Here is a 6,000-nt window from a genome sequence, read left to right as displayed (position 1 = left end):
TTCATGCTTTGGGCTTGGAGAGTGGTATCTTAAAACTTTCAAAATGATCACACTCAAGAGTCTGGCTAGACACCGTGTGTGTCCATGAGCATATAAAGATGAAGAAGATGTGATCCGAGCCCCCCAGCTCTCACAGACCAGAGGAGCCACCTGTGACCCATCTCGTGTCCCAATGACCATGGTGCTGCCTGAGCATCCAGAAGGCAGCCAGAATCGTGAGAATGTGGTGCGGTAGGTGGAGAAAGAAGAGGGCCACTGTGTGGTGGAGAAACACGTGACAGCCTTTGCTGGTTTTAGGATGGATCTTACTGCCATTAGAGTCACACCAGTTGTGACTGTGACATCTGGGGAGCTCATGAGGACGGAATTGGTGCTGCAACCCCAAGGCCAAGTTCTAGCCATCACGCAGGGATTCCTCAAGTGAGGAAAGTTATCGACTCGCCAGAAAGAACTCTTTATATAGTTGTTAAAATATTTGCACCCTTAGTTTTATTGCCTCTGCAGCCTTCACTTTTGCCTCTGTTATAAACATGATATGCTGGGCAAGAGCCTATGACTCCATTCATTGATCAAGATATTGGCACATTTGTCATTGTAAAGACAGCACGCTGGAAGGTTTTATACACAGAAAAGGTGAGTTTATGACCTTAAATAATCCCCAGTAGGAAATGTCTGACATTCGTAAGGGCTTTTTCTTGTATCTTTTCTTTATGCCTTTGATCAACTTCCTACTTAACTTTTTTGAGGCCTTGGGACATCCTCCCTTCCCCCTTGCCCCCAGTCTCTCATCCCTTAGAGAGGTAGCCTGAAACAGAAGTTTGTGTTTTTCCTTATTTATCAAATGGCTCAAATAGTCTTCATGTTGAGCCGGACACTGTTCTAAGCATCTAATAAATGTTAACTCATTGAGTCTCCATAAAAATTCTTCGAGGAGTCTACTGTTCTTACCACCTTCTTTTTTACAGACGAGGAAAATGACCAGTAGAAGTATTAAGGAGCTTGCATAAGGACACAGAAAGAGAGTGAGCTGCAGAGCTGGAATTTGAACCCAAACCTCCAGCTCTCAACCTCCATGTGGGAGCTTAATCTAGCCATAGTGCTGAGGTGTGGATGGGTTCTGCTGCCGGCCCACCAGCTCAACCACTGGGTAGGCCCTTTTCTATTCACCAAGCCTTTTCCACTTCTGCCCAGAGTAAGCTGGGCTCTCTACAGAAAGGTGCCTTTGAAATGCAAAGGTTGACAGCTTTATTTGTGGATCCACACTGTGGTTTTTGGCTAGAGTTGGCTGGGCACTGGCTATGTGGTAGTCTGTCTTTCAAAAAATGGTGTAATATTCCCACTGTTTTTGTTGGATAGTTGCATGTCTTTAATTTGTGGGATTATAAACAGAGCAGTAACCTAGCTCAGGAGCAGCCAGAAAAAGTTACTTGATATCCACTAAGTCAAGTTTCTATTTTTATCCACCTCTGTAGAAGGGAATATCATTATGGCTAGGGAAAAAAAAAAGCAACATCGTAATATACTCTAATTGGTGTCTCCTGACTGGATAGATTTTTAAAAAAATGCTTTCTAAAGAATTTAGGCAATAATCCAGCTTCTTTTCCTAACAGGTGAATACAATTTTCCTCTTAGATATTATGACAGTTTAGTTTTCTTTAGAATATGTTTTAAAGGGGGAAAAAAAAATCACAGCTTTTAAAATTCATGGATTTAGAACAGTGATTTTTTTTTAAACCTACTTAAATATCTGCTTACCTTACTCAGAAAATTCTGCTAGTTCAAGATAAATGAAAACATTAAATCATGTAAAATAATTACTTATGTCATAAATATAAAGTCTCCATATAGTCACCATACTGGAAATAAGGACACTCATGGTCAGTGATTGCTTTTTGTCACTGTCCTGTGATTTAGTTGACTTATGACATATTTATAGGCAAAGAATAGCTTATTTAGGTAGCACCTTCCATCAGAAGAAATTTCAGCAGTTTGAAAACTTAAGCCTAATTTAACTCTCAGTCTTTGGAGATGAATCATTCCTTTTGTTCAGCCCACTGGTATAGTATTTAGATTAACTTGTAGGTTTGTTTTTAACCTGGCAGAATCCAAACAGCCAGATCAGACATGGGGTCTGATCTTCCTGGGGTCCTGACAGAGCTACACACAGGGAGGAGGACTCAAGTCACTGGTTTGTGATTAATGCTTGTAGAAAGCAATATTTCTACCATTTTATGGATGGAGCAACTGAGGCACCGAGAGGTTAAGCGGCTTGCCCTCAATCACAAGGCTGTTTAGTAGATCCAGGAAAATCATGTAAGCTGACCAGGACTGTACATCCAATTCTCACCAACTGTAAAATCTGCAAGTTAGCATTCCTGTCCCTGCCCACAGGCAGGTCAAACTGGAAGTTGGAACCAAAATGAGAGATTGTTGACATCACTTTCTAGGGGAAGGAAGCTACCAAGCTTGGCTGTGAGTAACAGAGCTGACATGGGTGCTGTCATTCCCTGGAGTCTAGCCCTTGGGGGCCCACTGGCTCTCTGCTGACCCCCCTGGGCTTCTGTCCATGAGGATTCAATCAGCCGGGGGACCACTGGCCGGGGTGGGGGGCAGCAGGACTGTAAATCTGGGAAAGCTGCAAGTATTCAGGGTCTTGAACTTTATCAGGTTTGAATGTGTGATTGTGAAAGTAAAGAGCAGAGAAATGACAGCACTCAGTAAATCAAATGGAGAGAAGATCAGGACTGTCAGAGACGAGAGAAAAACGGGCTCTGGGCACAAACCTGGCTGGAAACCTGCACGGTGTGGAAGACTTTTATGCTCCCTCCAGACTTTGCCTCCTGAAAAACAAATCTCTTTCCCTGTCATTTTATCTAGGGAAAAATATTCTTTGCTATGTCCCAAGGATTTTTTTTTTTTAAGTTTTCATTATTGTGGTTTAGATCTTGTTTTAGAAGACAGGATGCTATAAGAAAAAAGAACAAAAACAAAAACAAAAACAAAACAAAACAAAAACCAGAAAGAAAGAAGACCAGCTGGAAAAAAGTCTGGAATGGTCTAGATTTTCCTCTATCGTTTTTGGGTCCCCCAGCTTCTCACAGATCTTTATTTATTTTTTTATTCCTTAACAAAATGTGATTAAAGTAGAATAAGTCTCCTGCATAAACAGCAACACCAAATTGAAAGTGAAAAGCATGGCAGTAGTTAGATGACCCAGTCAATTTAATTAGTTCTTTTTCCTCCTTATAGCTAATGCCAGTCCTCAAGGTTGCCCTGCTTCATGGCCCTATCTGTTAATTCACTCCTATCTCCTGCCAGAAAGAAGCTTCCAGGGAGGGAGTTGCTGCTGAAGACGGGGGTTCTTTTCTTGAAGCAGGGGACAAGCCTTAAGATTCCTATCTTTGTCCTGTAGTCTGTTGCTGGCATTTGCAAAGGGGAACAAGGAATCTTTCCTCCTCAAAGGAACCAAAAGCAAGTAGATATACGCTTGTCTCCCCCACCACCCTTTCCTACCTTAATGGAATCAGTAAAGTCCTCACTGCTGGTGCATAGAGAAAGCCCGAGACCTCTGGTGAACGGCAGCTCTCAAAGTTGAATGAGTGCTCCAAGAAGTTCTTTCCTGGGAATTAATTTAGCTCCAGGGAATAGGTGGATCACCCCCCCCCCCCCCCAAAGTGAAATCTGATGTAGTAGGTGTGTGTCTATTACAATATAGATATTGGTAATAATAGTTCATGCTTACACAGTGCTTATGATGTGCTGGGTACTCTTAGCCCTCCACACATAAGACATCTTTTCATCCCTTCAACAATCCTGTAAGGGAGGTAATGTATCAACCTCATTTTAAAGATGAGGAAACTGAGGCAGAGACCTTAAGCAACTTGTCTTGGTCATTCAGCTAGGAAGAGGTGGGGTTATGATTCAAACCCAGGAAAGCTGGCCCAGAGTCTGGGCTCCTAGGAATTCCCTAGTATTTAAGCTAGAGCAACCCCCTCTTTTTAATAAGTTCATTGTGAAGCCTAGAGGAAAATCTGAGCGTGGGTACTTTTCTAGAGAAAGAGAAACGGCTCAGACGTTTCCCTCCATCTTGAAAGTTGTCTGTGGTACTTTGCCTAACAGGCTCTACAGAAGTGCCAACCTTCTAGACTGCAAACACTTCAAAACTAGTAGCTACCTCTCTTCGTTCTTCTTTGTGCAGTGCATACTCAGTTCTGTCAGGCAAGTGCAGGAAACTGGAGGACTGCATGTGGGTAGACAGCCTTTTGGTCCCAATTCTCTGCATATTTGCAGCATAGCTGGAGAGGTCATATTTCTGGGTGGCAGATGCAGTAATTTTTAAAAAATTTCCTGGGCACTTTTTCTTTCTTTAGTTGATTCAAGGAGGAGCATTAGTTACTTAGCAAATCTCCAAAAGCCTATCATCTCCTTTTTTCTGCTTCCCCAATGCCCCTGCCTCACCAGGAAACCAGTCACAAAGGTCTCTGAGCTGAGAGGGCTCTGGGGCAGTGGCATCTGCATCCTGACCCTAGAATGCGCATTGCCTAAACACCTAGGATACCTGTAAAGCCAAGAGAAAGCCTAGGTTTTGCCTGTCTAGTGGGATGGAAATGTCTGCATCTCTTTCACCTTCTTGAGAGCATAAATGGTCCCTTTCCCTCTGATGCTCTGATTTTTTCCACCTCCAGAGACTGGTTGAGGGGTTAGGATGAGATAAGGTGGCTGATTTGGGAGTTCACCTTATTTGGAGGGGAGATGAGAAAAAAGACATCTTTAACTTCTGGTTAAAGACAGAAGCTGAAGATGCTGAATTGTCTTTGGAATTCAGAGTCTTATCTCCGATGTTGCCAGGGAAGAACAGATGAGAAAGGCAGAAGATGTGGGAAGAGGCCCCATGGCAGGGAAGCCAAGTGGGGTCTCATCTGCCACCCCAGTTTCTCATTCTGCCATATTTCAAAGTGGTAGAAAAGGCTTAAGTGGGCCTGGAGTATGGAGGATGCTCCATCTACTTAAGGGGAGAAGAAGCCACTCAGTGCAGGAAACTGAAAACATGGCATCTGATTCCCCAAGTCCACTTTTCAGTCCTGGATTAGGAAACTGGATATTCTTTGCTTCACCTTTGGTGAAAGGGAAGGGATCACTCCAGCGGCAGGGCCTCAGCCCAGCCGGCAGCCCGAAGCTTTATGTAGTGATGCCAGTAGTAATTAATAATAATAATAATAATAATTACCACACTTCATAACCAAACTCAACCCGAGGGATGACTGAATTTTTGAACCAATGCCTCCCACCTGCACACTGTTATTCTGAGGGTCCGCACTCTCCCCATTAGCCTCGGTGCGATCCAGACACCGGGTTCCTTCCACCCACCACATTCTGACTGGGTTCAGAGGGTCTGCTTCCAAAGACCAGAGATGGAGAATAACACCGCACGTCAGCAAAGCAGACGAGAGTGAGATGCGAGGTTAGGAGGGGTTTGGCTTTGCAGTATTATTCAGTATCAGAAAATAATCCAGATGGGAGGTAATTTGGGTCCCACTGAGCTCAGTTTACCTTTTCTGCCTAGTGCAGGGGGGCCGTTTGGGGAGTCCAGCTCCGGCCTGGAGTCCTCGGCTCCCGGGACCCCTGGGCTGGGCACTCCCCCGGCGGCGGCCACAGGTCCCGCCCGGCCCATCCGAGATCTGGGCCGCCAAGTGGGGATCTCAGGGTGTCGGGACGCAAGCAGGCCTCGGGGAGGGAGGCCGGCGCCGGTGTGGAATGTCTTTATCGGGATCCGAGAGCCACAAGCTTCTCCTTCGCTTCTTTAAGCGATCACCGAAAGACACCTTTCGATCTTTTCTCAGACATCTTGGCCCTTAATAGCTAAATTTATTTGGTTTAAAGCGGCCTTGGGAGAAGCAGGGAGGGAAAATCTTTCGTCGGTCATTGGGTGGCCTAGATAACAAGCTTTAAAAGAGAGAGGGAAGAAGAAAGTAAAAAGGTTAATGGATGAGGGGAGGGCTG

Source organism: Hippopotamus amphibius, chromosome 11 (genome assembly GCF_030028045.1).
Source record: "Hippopotamus amphibius kiboko isolate mHipAmp2 chromosome 11, mHipAmp2.hap2, whole genome shotgun sequence".
Taxonomy (NCBI): Eukaryota; Metazoa; Chordata; class Mammalia; order Artiodactyla; family Hippopotamidae; genus Hippopotamus; species Hippopotamus amphibius.
This window is presented reverse-complemented; position numbering follows the sequence as displayed.